This window comes from Dendrobium catenatum, unplaced genomic scaffold (assembly GCF_001605985.2).
Source record: "Dendrobium catenatum unplaced genomic scaffold, ASM160598v2 fragScaff_scaffold_853, whole genome shotgun sequence".
NCBI lineage: Eukaryota > Viridiplantae > Streptophyta > Magnoliopsida > Asparagales > Orchidaceae > Dendrobium > Dendrobium catenatum.
Window position 1 is genome coordinate 10,644,022 of NW_021319315.1, and position 19,250 is coordinate 10,663,271.

General features: G+C 33.6%; 1 pseudogene; it reads left to right on the forward strand.

Moving 5' to 3' along the window:
- The window catches only part of LOC110113103, a 54,332-nt pseudogene that overhangs the window by 7,208 nt on the left and 27,874 nt on the right, over positions 1–19,250 (forward strand).

The window sequence follows — 19,250 nt, forward strand, 5'->3', positions numbered from 1 at the left end:
TAACACCTGAATATTAGCACTATGGTAGGAGTAGACAGAAAATGTGAACCTTGGTTAACAAATGATTGTTTGTTTGGTAAGAGCTATCTTGAAAAATATGTACTGAGTTTGATTAGTTAGAACCCTATCCTAGTTTGACCAGAAAACTCACCATGAAAACTCCAAATTTTACCTTCTATTTCTCTTTAAATTGAAATACACACTATTAGTACCTTTTTAAAGCAATATTATATGTGAACACTGACTTCCTTGTTAATGTACTTTAATTTTTTAATCAAAACTTTCTAGTAATGTGGAAGCCTTTTTGGATTTTCTGGTCATATTTGCAGCCAGGGCATTAAGTATGGGCATTTTGGTCAAATCATAACCTTTCAATCATCTAATATGGAGTTATCTTCCATGAGTTTACGTACACTCATGTCCCAATATTTGCATTAGGAAAACACAAGGATATTGATTATCAAGACAATGAAGTTCTATGTAAAATTTCTACCTTTAGGGGTAGTTTGTTTGCAAGTATTAGTAGTGTAGAGTTAATCAAATATAGGTGTTTTAAAAATTTTAGTATTTTTTTTGAAGAAAAGCAAATGTAGTAATATTCTGTGTAATTTGGAATTCTCTATTTAGTTTATTTACAATGTTGTTGCCAACCTCCACCACCACCAGCCGCCTCCTGCCTCCAATTCCACCTTAATAGAAAAATATTTGTTTTACTTTGCAAGAAACAAACATAAAAAGATTAAACTCCTAAATTTCTTTTACTAAGCATCCAAACAATGCAAAATATTTTGAATACATTATTTTACTTTATATTGTATTTTGAATAGATCAAATTTTCAAATACTTGTAACTAAACAACCCCTTAGAAATTTCTTTTGCTCTACAATTTACAAGTCCACAGAATCCATTGGAAATTAATCATCAATAAAGTTGTCGATTTGGTTGCCAATAGTGACTTGTTTTTCAACAGGTACCACTTGTGCAACTGTCCTCACTCAGGCAATACTTGCTGAAGGGTGTAAATCTGTTGCAGCAGGAGTTAATGTCATGGATTTGTGAAATGGTATAAATATGGCTTTGGATTCTGTCATAGCTCATCTAAAAGGCAGAGCATGGATGATTAGTACTTCAGAAGAGATTCACAGGTTGAGAATGTTGTTGGCATGTTTATAAGTTCAGTTTCTTTGTTTCTCTGTGTTGAAAAAAATTAAGCTGATGGCACACCGTTTGATTAACTGATAATAATGCTTTCATCTTTGAAATATGGAACTATATTGAGCTTATTTCAATATCTTTTTGTTCTTTAGTACTTTTTGAGTTAGTTTTAATTTACATTCTATCACTTTATCTTTATGTAATCTTTATATTTTTGTTCTTATTGGCTCTTGTGAAATTTGATACATTAACTACAGTTTTTTTATTAATGTGCCCGCGTAATGAGGTAGCAACCATCTCTGCAAATAATGATAGAGAAATTGGGGAGTTGATAGCAAGAGCAATGGAGAAAGTTGGCAAAGATGGAGTTATTACTGTTTTAGTTAGGCTCATCAGAATTTCTATATTAAAAATTACTTTCTTCGTGTTAACGTCATGATTTAATATATCTTATGTATCTTAACTAATAGGAAGGAAAAACACTGCACAATGAACTTGAAGTGGTTGAGGGAATGAAAATTAGTGAGAGGCTATGTATCTCCCTATTTTGTTACTGATGAGAGATCTCAAAAATGTGTAAGTACATTTTAATTATTAGACTTTTTTGCCTTGATGATTCTAGAATGTTTCTTTTGCTAAGTGATCTTTAGTCATTTAAGAAAATTAAAATGCTCATCTTGCAAATAAATAATTCTCTCATATGCTTATTTGCATATCGTGCCAATTAGGAATTAGAAAATCCCCTGATTCTAATTCATGACAAGAAGATTTCAGACATTCATATGGATCATCTAATTCAAATTTTGGAGCTTGCTTTAAAGTGTTGCAGATCAATGGTTTATGATTTTGATGATAGCAAACATTCTTATTTCTCTACGACTGCCTTATCTACTGACATTTCAGGTTCATACAATCGGACTACAATTTGGAATCAGCTCAAGATTAGGTTTGAGTTAGTTTGTACATTTTTTCCGTTCTTGAGTCTATTGTATTTGGTGTGGCTCCTGATGTTTTGCAACTTGGAAGATTTTTTGTTGCTCCCTAAAGATTTTTGTTTTTGGTAACATCGTCCAGGACGATCTGTCCAAAAGTAAAAACCCTAATTAGGGCATCCTCATTAAAGCAGCCGTCATTATGCAAAACACATCGTCCTGGATGATTTTGTATCGGCCAGGACGATAGGCTCAATTCAGAAAGAATCTGCCGCCAGATCTATTTAGAAGTAACCTATTTTTGGACATTATCCAGGTGGATCGTCTAGGACTATAAAATATCATCCAGGATGATCCAGGTTAATTTTTCCAAAATTTCTCTGAAATTTAAGGAAAGCAATTATGACTTGATTTCACGATTAAATTGGCATGGAAGATCGCCAGATCTTCCTGGCCGATATGCTGGACTATTGGTCATCGAATAGCTATTTTTTAGGGCGATGTCGAGGATGATATTCCAAAATTTGTATTGATCATCCAGGATGATATATTATCATCCTGGACGATATGAATAACATTTTTATGATCATCTCAAATCGTCCTGGCTGATTGAGCTTAAATTTTACTGATTGTATAGGATGATATGCCAATTGTCCTGGACGATAATGTCAGAAACTTGCATAAATGAGCTCATTTTGAGAGCTTCTATTTAAGCTTTATCAAGGCAGTTTTGTAAGTGTCTTTGGCAGCCATTGTACCTTCGTTCTTGTGATGGAAACTTGAAGAGAGAGCTTGAAATGGAGTGAGTAAAGGGTGGAGTTTTAGAGAGGGAGAAGATCCTGTGTGGGGGGACTCAAGGGAGTGTGGAAGGGGTTCCACACGGTTGATCCGGCAAGCTCACACCTGAATACCGTCAGATTCAATGCTTGTCTCGAGGGAAGTTCACCAAAGAAGAAGATCTCTTTGGTGTCAAAGGACCCAGCGACTCCGCCACACCGGGGAAGGTTGAAGTGATTTTGTAAGGGCTTCTCCGCCTAACTGTGGGGGCTAAAGGAGAGACACTTAATTTAGTACAATACTTGGAGGGTGCCTCCAAGGAGTGGACATAGTTCAAGGTTTGACTGAACCAATATAAATCTGGTATGTTCTTTCTTATTATTGCTTCCGTATTTTTTTTTCCACACTTGATTTTTGTGGTGATTTTTATTTAAGTTTTATCTATGGTTTTAAAGTTATCCAATTCACCCCCCCTTGGTTAACCTTGGGCCAGTTCCTAAGGGCTTAACATCCCTAACAAACATTTTAGTGTCATCAGGGCACTTTCAAGTGGTATCACAGTACTTTTTAGTGTCATCTGAGCACTCTTAAGTGGTATCAGAGCCGGATTCACAAAATAAGTTTTTAAAAGCTTTTGAATTTTGATCCATGGCTGATTTTTCAAATCATAATATTACGGAAGGATATTCAATCACCAGACCACCTTTATTTGAAAATATTACTTTTGATTTTAGGAAAATTTGCATGACAACTTTCTTGCAATCGATTGATTTTTACATGTGGCATATGATTTTAACTGGTTATTCATCACCGTCATGTATTGTTAATTAAGTTAAAACTGATATTCCTTTTAATTAATGGAATAGGGAAGAACAAGTAAATGCTCAATTGAATGCAAAATCTTTAAATTACTTTTTCTGTGCTTTAAATTCTGAAGATTTTATATTAGTATCCATGTGCACTACTGGTAAGAAAGTTTGGGATAAATTACACACCATATATGAAGGCACTAGTGAAATCAAGCAATCCAAGTTAAATATGTTAATGAATGATTTTGAACTATTTTCCATAAAACCTTTTGAAACGATCTTAGACATGTATACCAAGTTCATTCAAATTGTAATATCATTACATGCCTTAGGAAAAAAAATTTCAAATTTTGAAAAAGTTAACAAAATTCTTAGCTGTTTACTTGAAAAATTTGATGCCAAAGATATTGCTATTTGTGAATCAAAATATTTGAATAATTATTCTATTGATAATTTGATTGGCTCACTCATTGCCTACGAGCAATGTTTGGGTCAAAGACTTTTGAATGCAGGTGAAACGATTATTCTAAAAGCTGAAGATACAGAAAGAGATAGCTTAGTTGGTAACGAATGCAATGACTTATCAAGCAAATCACAAAGCTCACCAAAGCATAAGCAAAGTAAAAAAAGGTAAAAATGCTAAGGATGTTCATATTCCTTCTGACGTTATTTGCTTTCGATGTAAGAAGCCTGGACATATAAAAAATTAGTGCCCTTATTTAAAAATTCTTCCTACGAAAGAAAAGGGCAAGGTGAAGCAAAATTTAAACTGGGGAAATAATGAAAGGCAAAAAATCTCATGGGAAGATCTGGTTTCTGAAGCATCGGACCAGGAGAGAGATAATGGTCAAAAGCCTTTCGTGTTTTTGTGTTGTATTTTTGTTTTTATGTTTTTCATTTTTATTTTATGTTTTTTTCTTGTTTATTCTTTGAAATTTTTGTTTTCGTGAAAGTTTTTCTCTAATCAAGACACACATTCACTTTTCTAAAAATGAAAAATCTACTTCCTATTTTTTCTTGAAATCTTTGGTAAGTTGTGTTTGACTTCTCTAAAATAGTCAAAGGAAGGAAACTCATGTTTTTTACTCTCAATCTCTATTTCGTAAAAGAGGTTATTCTACTTTTGATTTAAAATCTTTTTCATCTTTTAAATTAGTCTTTGAAACTAAAATTTTTTATCTCCCTATATTTTATTTATCGCATAGGGATCTTTTGCAAGTTATTGAATCTAACTCATAATTTTCTTAATCAAGAATTCTCTTTAACAATATGATAGGTTTACTTTTATTTTTAAGATTTCAGAAAGGTAGCATATTTTTAAAAAAAAATTGACCAATGATGCCAAAAATAAAAGATGCACAATGACGCCAAATTGAAAAATATACACAAAAGTGTATCAAAAATTAAAAGATGAGCAATGCGCCAACCAATTGTCAAGAGACATAAAATGAGCCCACAAAGTTTAAATCTTACCATTCTTAAAAGCTTAAGAAAACTCTTGATACTTTTGATACTTGAGGTTGAAAATCTTAATTCTTGATTCAACAATTCGTGCATTGATCTTCTATTAGATATATTTTATGGAAGGAGTTTTGAAAAGTTAGTATTTCTTTTTCTAATTTATTTATTGATTTAGATATTGAATTAAAAAGTTTTTGAGCATTTTTAAAGAACTTGAGTTTGGATTATCAAATTTTGAATTTCTAACCTTTTCTGGGCTATACGTTGTCAATCCAATTCAACTAAGTTTTTTGATTAAAACTAAGAGGTAACTTTCTCATTTTAAGAATATTTGCTTTTTCACTAGATCAGTGAATGTTGTTTTTTTCTTTTATTTGTTTTGTTTTTTGTGCCTCATCTCTTTTTGATAATGTCAAAGGGGAGAACGTAATATTGAATTTGTATCCTTTAATTTCCTTTTTAAAAAATTAAAAACAACAAAAATATTTTTTATCTCATCTATTTTTTAAAAGGGTTTATTCTAGTGAGGGGGAGATTAGGAGAAATTGCTTTTTTTTAAAATTCAAATTGAATTGTTTGCCATCATCAAAAAGGGGGAGATTGTTGCGGATCAATGGTTTATGATTTTGATAATAACAAACATTCTTATTTCTCTACAAATTTGTACTGATCGTCCAGGACGATATGAATAAAATTCTTATGATCGTCTCAAATCATCCCGGATGATTGGGCTTAAATTATATTGATCGTGCAGGACGATATGCCTATCATCCTGGATGATAATGTCGAAAACTTGCATTAATGAGCTCATTTTGAGAGCTTCTATTTAATTTTTGTCAAGGCACTTTTGTAAGTATCTTTGGAAGCCATTGTAGCTTCATTTTTGTGGGAGAAACTTGAAGAGAGAGCTTGAAAGGGAGTGAGAAAAGGGTGAAGTTTGAGAGAGGGAGAAGATCCAGTGAGGGGGGACTCAAGGGAGTGTGGAGGGGGTTCCACATAGTTGCTCCGGAAAGCTCGCACCTGAATACCATCGAATTCATGGCTTGTCTCGAGGAAAGTTCACCAAAGAAGAAGATCTCGTTGGTGTCAAAGGACCCGACGACTCCGCCGCACCGGGGAAGGTGGAAGTGATTTTGTAAGGGCTTCTCCGTCTAGCTGTGGGGCTAAAGGAGAGACACTTAGTTTTGTGCAATACTTGGAGGGTGCCTCCAAGGAGTGGACGTAGGTCAAGGTTTGACTGAATCACTATAAATCTGGTATGTTCTTTCTTATTATTGCTTCCACATTATTTTCTTCCGCACTTGATTTATGTGGTGATTTTGGTTTGAGTTTTCTCTTTGGTTTTAAAGTTATTCAATTCCCCCCCCCCCCCTCTTTGTTAGCCTTGGGCTAGTTCATAAGGGCTTATCATCCCTAACAAACTTTCTAGTGTCATCAAAGCACTTTCAAGTGGTATCAGAGCACTTTTTAGTGTCATCTGAGCACTCTCAGAAAGATATCATCTTTTTTAGCTTTTGATTATCTCAAAGCATGAACGCAAAAGTGAGCTTTACATGAGCATTGTTATCTATCTATAGAGAAGGAGAGCTTTGTTAATTGTTGCTGAATATCTAAAAGGTGATGCTTTGACAATGCTTATACTAAATAAACATCATGCGGGGATGAAGGTAATGCTATCCTTTATTAAGCACTCAATTTGGAACATGATATTGAATAGAAATATTGCACTAAGAATTTAGCCTTATTGCAACTATTTTTGGTTTGTTATTTGATGAAGGATTTGTAACATATAAAAGTTAGAATAGCATAGTGCATTATGAATTTTGACTTATCCCAACTATTTTTGTCCCCAGTTTACTCATGGATTTATGAAAATGAATAGGACAAATAATGTGTGATAGGCGCCACTATTTTATTATCATTTACACTGCTACTGCCTATTTTCATGTTTTCTTATTTTTTTAAAACAATGTATCTTGATATCACTTTGATTGGTTGTATAATACTTGTTTTAGACTCAAATTTGTGCCATTAAAGCTCCTGGTTTTGGTGAAAACATAAGAGCTAATCTAGAGGATCTTGCTATTCTTACAGGGGGCCAGATTGGATGCACTTTAAGCAAGAATTCTTATTACTCTTGTTGTGCTCCATCTTTCTACTTAGTGATTTAGTTTTTATGTACCAAATTTGATGTCCAGGTTATCACTGAGGATCATGATCTCACTTTGTCAAATGCACAATTTGAAATGCTTGGGACTGCTAAGAAGGTGCATAAAGCATGGTGTTTTTATAAATTCAAGATTGTTTAAGTTTTTAAAATAAAACTTTAAATTCAAAGATTCTAAGCTTTTCTTTGGCCATTGAATAAACAGGTTACTGTCTCACTTGATGATACCCTTATTCTGCATGGTAGTGGTGACAAAAAGCTAATTGAAGATAGATGTGAATAGGTAAACTATAAGTACTTACACATGTTGGTTTTCTCTTACAACAGTTTTCATGCCTATAATTAGGGGTGCCACTTAGATTATTTTGGATGGGTTCCAACAATCTCAAGTTCTCAAATTTATGTATATTTTTTCATCTGAGCATTGTCCAAAATGGAAAGGAAATAAAATGAAAAAAGTATTTTTAAACTTCATTTCTTGGGTAAATACTCTTAAATCTTCTCAAGTGTGGGTTTAATGGAGGAAATTGCAAGAGCTGGCACTTTTGTTTCATGGTATCCTCAGTGAAACCCAAATTATCAGAGCACTCGGTGATGGTTAGGTGTCTGATGGTCTCACTGGCAAAAGTATTTGGTTATCTGCAGCCAAAGAAGGGACCAACGAAAGAATCCTTAGTATTGAATTGGGTTTTTGCAATTTGGTCCACCACTCATAGGAAGAATAGTGTGGTGCGTTTATTCATAAAATTGAACTGACAAATGAAATGGTGGGTTTCACTATGGAAATATTGAGGAATATGAATTTATACACACACATACAATTTCCTTTGGTGATTTGATGTTTGTGCTTTTCTTGTTGTTTGACTACGTCTTCGTTTGGCATAGCTTTTGGCCACAAGCTTTTTTGCTGCTTTCAAAAAAAATTTATATTAAAAAATTGCTATAGAAAATAGCCTGGATTGGGGAGCCAGCTAACCACCTAGGCGCTTTAAAATCATGTGTCCAGTCTCTTATGAAAGATGGGTAGGGACGTTGCTTAAGTTTTAAGGAATTGGGGACCGACATCTAAGATAGATCCTAATTGGTCCCTCAACTTATGTATGGTGAAAAATGTCTAATAATGCAATTAATATTTTAGACTCTTTTTAATTTGTATCTAATGCAATGCATGCTAATTGACTCAAATGCATAAAATGATAATGAAGCAGTTTTAAAAATTTAGGCTTAGAAAATAGATTTTTCCCTAGAGATTGCACAACTTCCCCTTGACAGAACTGCACCCTCATAGGTCAAGTGGTCTGCCAGAACCCGCAGGCGGGGAGGTGCCTAACAAGGAGGAGAAAGTATTAATATGCTTATGCTGACTCTCGGCGGTCCCGAGCTTACTTCTTAGATCGTTAGAGTTACTATGTGAGCCTAAAAATTTTATTATAATTTCAAGTAAAAGAATTTTGAGCGTACCCTTACGAAAAAAAATCTCTCCGATTCGAATCCAGGCTAAAACAAAACACGACATGCAAGGTCCTAAAAAAAATCTACTGCACAAACAATGTAAACAATCAATTTAAATAATCCAAAAATATAATGTTCATTGTCCAATGTCCATATTACACCCAGAATTTGCAAAAAAGTAAAGTGGCCGGGCACCACTAACAAGAAACCCGGATTCTAATACTAAGAATGACGCAAGTGAGTTTTGAACTGGGATATACTGTTCCTTGAATCTTTATTTCTTCATCTTTTTTCTTCAATCTTCTCGTTCTTTCTTTTCTTCTTCTACGAGCTTCTCGGGTCCGCCAGGTTTTGGATATCCAAATGAAAAGAAACTCATCCCTAAGAGGGGTATTTTCTTTTCTATTTGGATATTGAATCATCCTAATTTGGCTTTCCAAATAAAAGAGAATAATCCTTTAAGGTATATTCTCTTTTCTTTGGATTCCAAATTGGATGTAATATCCCACTTTCAAAATCACTTTCATATTTATGATAATTTTCAAATACATTTACATTTACATTACATTTCACAGAAAAAGGAAGAAAATCTAGACCACCTGCAGGGTTATCCTAAGCAAAATCATCCCAAGCAGTTATATATATATGTATTTAAATTGAATTAATTAGCTAAACTTGGCCACACTCCTTCTTATTTGGGGGCTAAGCAACTGAAGCACTTGTAGCATTTATAAAATTTATTAATCAATTAGCCCCCTTTTTATTGCCCTGCATGAGTGTAGCCACCTGCAGAAAATCATATTAACAATCCAGATCGCTCCTAACCTATGGGTAATCTAATCGTTAATCAAATTACAACATAGAGTACAGTAAAAATAAATAAACAAACACACCAACATTTTACAACCAGCATGCAATAAAGCCCGTCACACAGCAGTAAGAAAATAAACACCGTCCTAACCTAAAACTAGAGTCGATTGTCCTAACAAACAAATCTAAGTGTGTGCAGTAGGCTGTGAGGTTTTGAAATGTCCTAAGTCAATTATTGGTTAAAGTTTTCTAATTGATTGAATTTTAACTTAAAGATATTTAATAATTCTAAAGTGAGATGTCACTAAATTTTATATGTTATAAGTTTCTATCCTAAAGTGTGCATGCTTCCTAAGTCTAGATTTTCTAAGACTCAGTCCTTAATTTTTGTCCTTAAGTGTCACTACTGTCATATAAGATAATTTTTTTTGTTATTACTAACCCTTAGGACTTTGCGTGCGTGTAAAGGTTTAAGGATCTAAAATAAAACAAAAGTAATCCTAATAAAATTGAAGTTGCTACAAGGACCTAAAAGGGAAGGATTCGCACAAACTACATCAAGGGGCCCCTAAAGGTTTTCTAAGTTTAGAATACTCACAGTCACCGGGGGCTACGACCCGGTGGTCCCGCTCGTAGCACCTCTACCCGATTGGATAGAGGCGACTGACGTCATTAGCTCCTTACTTTTATCCACTCGATCAGTACCGTTCCTCGTAGTTCATGCAAATAAAGAAAAAAAAATAGGGATAAACAGGGATTAGAAAGCACATTTAATAATTAATAATAAAATAATTGAAATTTTTATTGAAAATAAAGGCGTACCTTTCTTCGGGCTTGAACACTGGCTTTGTTGCTTGACTTTTGGGATCTTTCACTTCTGATAGCATACTTTATATCTTTCCAACATACATTTACATTCTTCCAAACTTATACAATTTCATGAAACAAACACTTTATCTCTTACACTTATACACATTTTACCATTCCTAAAATCATACTCTACACCCTTCCTTTTCGGAAACACTTTCATATATTTCAATATTCAAAAAACACCTTTCAACGCACACAAATTTCACCTTTCAAAAACATAAAATCTTCACCTTTCCAAATCACACAAATTCCACTTTTACCTTTTCAAAACTCACACACTTCACTATTTAACATACAAACACTTAGCTTTCTACATCTTTATAAACTTTCCATTTTCAAATTTCCAAAATACACGCAAATTACACCTTCCAACACATGCAACCCAGCTCATATACTTACAAACTTCACAATTTTGCTTTTCAAACACATATAAACAATTCACCTTTAGTACTCACATTTGCGAATTACAAAAACAAACACCTTCCACAAAAACAAACACAAGTTCACTTTTCAAAATCACATACTTATATCTTACTTTTTATATACATCTTTAAACTTTTAAAATACACATACTTCTAAAATTCACATTCCACATTTTCCATTACAAAAATACCTTTTTGCACATACATTCTACTTTCACAATCCATACCTTTCACTTTCAAAACATACACTTTTTACCTCTCAAAATACTTCAACTTTCAATAACTACACATTTAAAACACCATTCAACACATTTACACCTCACTCCTTATAACAATTCAACATTTAACAAACACACTTTAAAACATAATTTGACATATACACATTTTATTTTTTTTACAATCTAACACTTACTTTTCACCTTTCTCACATTTCATCTTTCAAACATACACCTTTTAATTCCTCAAAATACACAATTCCAAATACATATAAACTCCACAGTTTCATTTTTCAAAACACGAAATTTCCACCTTTTCAAAACTCACACAAGTTCTACTTTTCCTTCCAAAACCAAACACTTTACTTGCCAACATATTTAATTCTTTACACTTATATTCACAAATCATCTTTCAAAGCATACATTCTTCACCTCTCTAAATCATAAGAAGGAAAAATATATGAATTAAAACGAAGCACAGTTTATATATGTGAATACTTGCCCACCATGCTCCATCAAATACCCACATACATTTACTTTTCAATTCAAAATTTTGCCAAAAGTAAGAAGGGAAAGAAAGGTGATTTTATATAATTTTAATCCTTTAAAAAAAAAATTTGAAGGAAATATGTTAACGATCATATATGAGTAGTCGCCAATGTAATATGTTAGTTTAGTTTATGTCAAATTTTAACAAATAAATGTTAATCCTGATTAATTGAATATATGATTTAACACAAATACAGAAATGAATTTAATATCAACAATATAAATGTTTGTGAATTCTATGTTAAAGGTTAAGTTTGCATTTACTGAATCAATCATCTAAATAGCCGAATTTTTAAATAAAAAATAAAAAAATGTAATTATGAAGAAGATCTATATTATCTAAATAAATCTGAATAAATAAGATTTTATTTTGTACTCAAAATCTGATTTGAAATATCTTTTATATTTAATGTAATGAAAGCAGATTTATATATAATTTATCGGAATGTAATTTATCTAAATTATACTAGCAAACATGCTATCCATATGTGATTATTAAAATGATATAAAATGCAACGTGTGAGATATTGTGAATCAAAGTAGCTTCCAGGATGTCTATCGCTAACCTGGAATTTGCATAGAAGTATGCTCACGGTTTAATGGAGAGAATTGGGAGGACAGCCTCGGGAAAGAGAGAGCAGTGGCAGGTCGGAGGGCTATCCATGTGAAACCGAGAAGGAAGGGCTGGAGGCGAGTGTACCTGAAGCTTCTTGTGAACAAAAGGGGCGACGGGCTAGGATTTTTTGAACTGAAGGGAAAGATAGACTCCTGGGCTTCGATATCACGAGAGCGACCGTGAAGGGGAGATCTTACGCTAACTGGGAGCAGGCGACGGGGCCTTGGATTTTGCGAACTGTTCGGCTTCACAAACAGAGGAAAAACTGGAACAATTATTACGTCCAAGTGAATGTAGAGGAAGGTTCGGTTTTAGGCAAAAATAGGTCAAAAAGTGCAAATACCGAGTTTTTTGAAAAATTCGGTATTTTTTCAAAAAAACTCGGTATTTGCACTTTTTTAGGCAAAACCGAACCTTCCTCTAGGTTTTTGCACCGGACCAAATAAAAGTTCGAAAAACTGAGGGAGAATTCGGTTCTTCCCTGGGAATTTCTCAACCGAGAAAAAAAAAAAAGGGCAGTTCGTGAATTCCAGAGGAGAGAGGGGCGGTTGCCAACTGGACGGGGCTGGGTGGTTTCCGAAAATGAGAGGGACGGATCGTGGGTTGCAAACTGCCGTGAGAGAGAGGGGCTCCGTCTGTGACTTCTTATGCAAATGAGAGAGAAGCAGATGTGTAAAACCGTGAGAGAGAGAGTGAGAGAGATCATGTGGAGATGGTGGCCCATTAAACTTCCATTTCGTTTTGATTTTAATAATGTTAATCATTTCTTTGAGTCAATTACAGTCTTAATTGGTCTAATTGAAACTATCTTTCTCTTAATTCAAATAGAGGGCTAGGATTAAAGAAAGATTTAAAGGTTGATTCGATTTGATCGAAAAATTAAATCCGACTTTTATTAGAAAGAAATTTGGGTTTGATTGGTGAGTTGTTTAGAGCTTAATGATATATTAATTTGATCGAAAATGAATTAGATCAAATTAAATGAGTCGATTGACATCGACGAATCATAAATTGAATTTGAATTGAGTTTGTTTGGAGTTGAATTAAAATTGGATTGAATTGATTTCGATTCGAGTTGAGTAATAAGTTTGAGTCGATGCTACGTCAGTGGGTATTCACCTAAGAGGAATCCTGCAGGTGACGTCTATTCTAGGTTAGGAAGATCTAGATGCTAGAGTCGAATCCGGGGAAATTGACCTCGAATTATGAGGTCAACATGAACAGGTAAACTATAAGTACTTACACATGTTGGTTTTCTCCTACAATAGTTTTCATGCCTATAATTAGGGGTGCCACTTAGATTATTTTGGATGGGTTCCAACCATCTCAAGTTCTCAAATTTATGTATATTTTTTCATCTGAGCATTGTCCAAAATGGAAAGGAAATAAAATGAAAAAAGTATTTTTAAACTTCATTTCTTGGGTAAATACTCTTAAATCTTCTCAAGTGTGGGTTCAATGGAGGAAATCGCAAGAGCTGGCACTTTTGTTTCATGGTATCCTCAGTGAAACCCAAATTATCAGAGCACTCGGTGATGGTTAGGTGTCTGATGGTCTCTCTAGCAAAAGTATGTGGTTATCTGCAGCCAAAGAAGGGACCAACGAAAGAATCCTTAATATTGAATTGGGCTTTTGCAATGTGGTCCACCACTCATAGGAAGAATAGTGTGGTTCTCTTATTCATAAAATTGAGCTGACAAATGAAATCGTGGGTTTCACTATGGAAATATTGAGGAATATGAATCTATACACGCACACATACAATTTCTTTTGGTGATTTGCTGTTTGTGCTTTTCTTGTTGTTTGACTACGTCTTTGTTTGGGATAGCTTTTGACCACAAGCTTTTTTGCTGTTTTCAAAAAAAGTTATACTAAAAAATTGCTATAGAAAATACTAAAAAATTTCATAAGAGCAGAGCGATCTTGACGTGGAGCGGAGCGGTTTGTTCTTGACGGAGAATTGGATGAGGCCTTGATGGAGAATAAGTTTTTCAAAGATTTTGGAAGATCTTTGGCATCCGGTGGTTCTCCGTCGGCCTGATATGGCCGACATTTCACCTTGGTTTGATTCTGGTATCTCTAACTTGTACAAAGATGTGATGTTGATGAAGATTTATCCGGTAGGGGTTCTTTTTTGGACCAATGATTTTGCTGAGTTGAAATCATTTTTCCATGATTTCTGCTTGCCAATGGATCTCTGTTTGCGTGGTTTGGCTTTCAGTAATGTGGGATTTGGTTATCCTACTAGTATTAATTTCTTGATTGATTTTTGTGAGATTTCAAATCTGAAGGTGCTTTTGGAGGAGTTTTTGTGTTGGTTTTTCTGTTCCTACAACATTATTGGGAACGAAGTTTATGATGGGGCTAACTCCTTTCTCACGAACATTAGCTATTTTTTGGGTTTGATTTGGTATATGGATCTTCTTAATTCCATAACTGGTTCAAAAATATTCTTGATGAGTGATCATTTGATGATTATGATTTTGATGGCGTTTGGGTGTTTGGATTATAAAGGAGGTTCTTACTATTTTAAGATTCTGGTTTCTTTTGAATTCTTGAAGATTCTTGGAGTCATTACTGTCCGATGGATGATTTTCAGTCAGCTGGTTGTGGATGAACATAATTCTGGTTTGTTTGGAGCTGGATATGTAGTCATTTGGAAGGTGGTTTTTGGTAATACCGATGTTACTCATTTGCTCTATAAGGATCAAGTTATGTTTGAGGTCACCTCTTGGCTTATGGATGTTGGAGCTGTTGTTATTGTTTTATCAACATCCTTTGGTTCTTCTGAAGTGTCCGATCATGGATCATCAATGTTGAGGGAATTTTTGTTGGTTGATGTTTGTAATAATGAGGTGGTTGTTTGGTCACTCGTTTTTCTATTGTTCTTTGAAGATCAAGTCTTTTTGTTAAAGACTTGAAGGACTTGAAGTTTTTTGGTTATTCTCTTGTCAATGTGATGAGAGTGGTGATGATTATTAGTTCGGTTGTCTTTGGCAATGAGGAGGCCAGTTATTGGCTTCTTGAGGCTGTTGTTGATATTATGACTATATATTGTAATTTTATTGGTGTTGTTCTTGCCAGTATGATGAGTGTGGTGATGATTTTCAGTTGGTATGACTTTGCTTGTGGAGAGTCTGATTCTTGGAATATTGAGGAGGGAGTTTGTGTTATGGCTTTATCGTCGTTGATTGGTTCGTTCTTGGTGGCTATTGCCGGCTGTGTTGATGCTATAACAGCAAATTCTATTCTAGTTTGGAGCTTGATGGTCCCTATGTTCGATGAGGGTTTAGTTGATATTTGGATAGCTGGTTTAGTAGTTGCTTTTATTTTTCTTGTAACTAGTTATCCTTTGATTGTTTTGCTTTTTAGCTTCTTATACCTTTTGGAGTGCCTATCATTTAATAGATTTGTATAGGTGGAAACGCTAGGATTTAAGAAGAGAACAACAACACTAGAATACAATGAAACAACTATATAACAACAACAACAATAAAATCATACCTTTATCCCATTACACGGGGGTTGGCAACACTAATCCTTTTTCTCCATTTTATTCTATTAAGAGTCAAATTATCTTTTAAATCTAATAAAAAATGTCATTCCTAATATTTTCTAATAAGTCTTTTTAGGTCTACCTCTACCACTCTTAACATAGGTCAAATCTAAGAAATCTACTCTTCTAATCGGGTAATAAGAAGGCCGACATTTTATGTGACCTTACCATCTAAGGAGACTCTCTCTAATCTTATCTTCCATGGAGCTAATTTAAACCTTTCACGTATATGTTTGTTTCACATTCTATCTCTAAGAGTAAAGTCACTCATCCACTTGAGAATCCTCATTTCTGCAACACTTACCTTAATTTTATGCTTCTCTTTTAATGGACAACATTCTGTGCCATAAAGCATTATAGGTCTCACCACCATCTTATAAAATTTTCCCTTTAGTTTGATGGGTACTTTTCTATCACACAATAGACCCGATGCATTCCTCAACTTCAACCATCCAACTTGAATTTTATTAATAATATCCCCATCTATTTCACCATCACTCTGGCCAATAGACCAAAGGTATTTTAAATGTGTACTCTTAATAATGACTTGATCACCAAAGGTCACAATCCCCCCATTAAATCTGTTACTACTAAACTTACATTCCATGTATTCGGTTTAAGATCTACTCAAATGAAAACCTTTAGACTGTAAGGTTGACCTCTATAATTCAAGTTTACCTTCAACTCCCTCTCCAGTCGTATCAACAAGAATATCATTAGCAAAAAACATACATCAGGGTACATCCTCTTGCAAATGTCTAGTAAGGACATCTATGACTAAAGAAAAAAGATATGAGCTTAAAATTGATCCTTGATGTAATCCAACTAAAATAGGAAAATATTTTGTCTAACCTCCTTGTGTTTGAACATAATTAACAGCTCCTACATACACATCCTTAACGACTTGAGTATAAGCATTATTAATTCCTTTCTTTTCTAAAACTCTCCACATAACGTTTCTTGAAACTTTATCATAAGCTTTTTCTAAATCAATAAATATCATATGTAGATACTCATTATCCCCCCTATGCTTCTCCATCAAAAGTCTCAATAAATGTTTAGCATCCATAGTAGACTTATCCGACATGAATCCAAATTAATTTTGAGAAGTATTAGTATCATGTCATAACCTATGCTCAATAACTCTCGCCCAAAGTTTTTAAGTATGACAGATTAACTTAATTCCTTTATAATTCACACTCTCTTGTGCATCACCTTTATTCTTAAAAATAGGAATCAATATCCTCCACTCATATGTCATCTTTTTTATCTTCAAAATAATATCGAAAGTTTCATATGCTAAAACATTCCTTTATCTGCTAAGCAATTCCAAGCCTCTATTAGAATATCATCAGGTCTAACAGCTTTCTACTCTTTATTTTCTTTGAAGACTCTCTAACTTCGATTTTACTAATACTCTATTAAAAACAAAAAAAATTATTTTCATTTAGGGTGTTAAGGTCACTAAAGTAAAGCATATTCTCATAATCTTCATTGAAAAGCTTAAAAAATATCTCATCTAGCTTTGTTGAATATCATTTTTTAATAATTTTTTTTTTTAATTTTTATCCTCAATGCACTTCACTTGAACTAAAACCTTCTTTTATCTCTTTGCTTGGTTAACTTATACATACATATTTCATCTTCCTTAGTATCTATTATATTATGTAAATCATTAAAAACTAAATTCTTTGCATCACATATTACTTTCTTAGATTCTTTATGCCTTTCTAAATTTTCTAAGTTTTTACAACTTAACTAATTTTTATAACAAAATATTTATTATTTATCTTTTTTTGTACATTTTGATTTCATCTCCAACTATTTTTACTATTAGGAGTTTTTTCTTTTGATCTCCAAGCACTTCATTTGTAATAATTTTAATATCATTAGATATTATTTCCCACATAACATTTGCTCATTCATATACAGTGAGAATCTTAAGATCTTGAGTTTTACTTTCAAAAATATTTTTATTAATGGTATTTAAATACCCCCATCTAATCCTAAGATAATATTTTACTTTATTTTTCATATTTTGCTCCATCTTAAAGTTCAAAACTAATAAGCGATGCTGAGTACGATAACTTTTGCTCGGAATAACAATACAATCTTTGCAATCTAAACGATCGAATTTTCTTATAAAAAAATAATCAATTTGAGTTTTACTATATCAATTCTTATAAGTGATGAGATGCTATTATCTTTTGTTAAATAAAGTCTTATCACTTATAGAATCATAATCTCGAGAAAGATCTAATATAGCCCTACTACCTTCATTAGTCACTCCAAATTCATAATCACAATGAATGCTTTTAAAATCTTCTACATCTCTACTAACATTTTCATTTAAACCTTCTCTAATAAAAATATTTTCTTCAAGAGATATTTTTTGTATTAATTATTATAAGTCATTCTAAAATTTTAATTTTGAATGCATATCCAAACATATTTGAGGAGCATAAGCACTTATAATATTAATAATCTTAGCATCAACAACAATTTTTAAAACTAGAATTCTATCTCCAAATCTATTAATTGTTAACATATTATCCTTCTAACTTTTATTTATAATCACATCTATCCCATTTCTAATACGTCTCTTACCTGAATATCATAGTTTAAACCCTAAATTATCAATCTCCTTAGTTTTCTCTCTTCAATCCATTTAGTTATCTGAATGCATAGAATATTTATCTTCTTATGAATCATAATATCTATTAATTCCATTAATTTGAATGTAAGAGAATCTATATTCAATTTTCCTATCTTAATTCTACTTTCATGGACTATCTTCTTTTCTCACATCTGTCCGTGATGTGTGAACCCTTGCTTATTTAAAACTGCACCCGGGCGTCAGTACATCGCCCTGCACACTTCTCACTATATTCAGTCCATAGAATGCGTCACTTCCAATGAACACCCTAGCATTAACATAACCATTAAAAAATCGGACGAGGCATCCGCATAGAGTCGCGCCTCAAGTTGAGGCGGAAGTCATGCGTATCTGGGCTAACGCCTCGAACCATCCAGCGAAGCCTACAATTTTTTCGTATGAGGCGTATGCATTAGATCATAACTCCTCGAGGCAGTATGAGCCACCGCCTCAAAATTTTTTCTTCAGTATATATGTAAATACGACGCAGCCGATTTGTGTTCGTGTATTCGCATATAGGATTAGGGCTTCCTGTGAGAATTGAAAGGCTAACTAGAGGCGACACCACGAGGGAAAGAGATGAAGCCGTGAGGGAAGGAAACGAAGCCATGAGTGTAGGAAACGAAGTCGAAAGGAGATGACACAGGGAAAGAAATGAAGCCGAAGTTGTGAGTGCAGGAAACGTTCAGGCATCGGTTAGGTCAGAAGAGAAGGTACGCGGTGTTGTGGCCTTGACTTTGACGTGTAGTAATGAAAGCTTGAATAACTCCTGATTCTACTTTCTTTCATTCGTCCACTCAGTA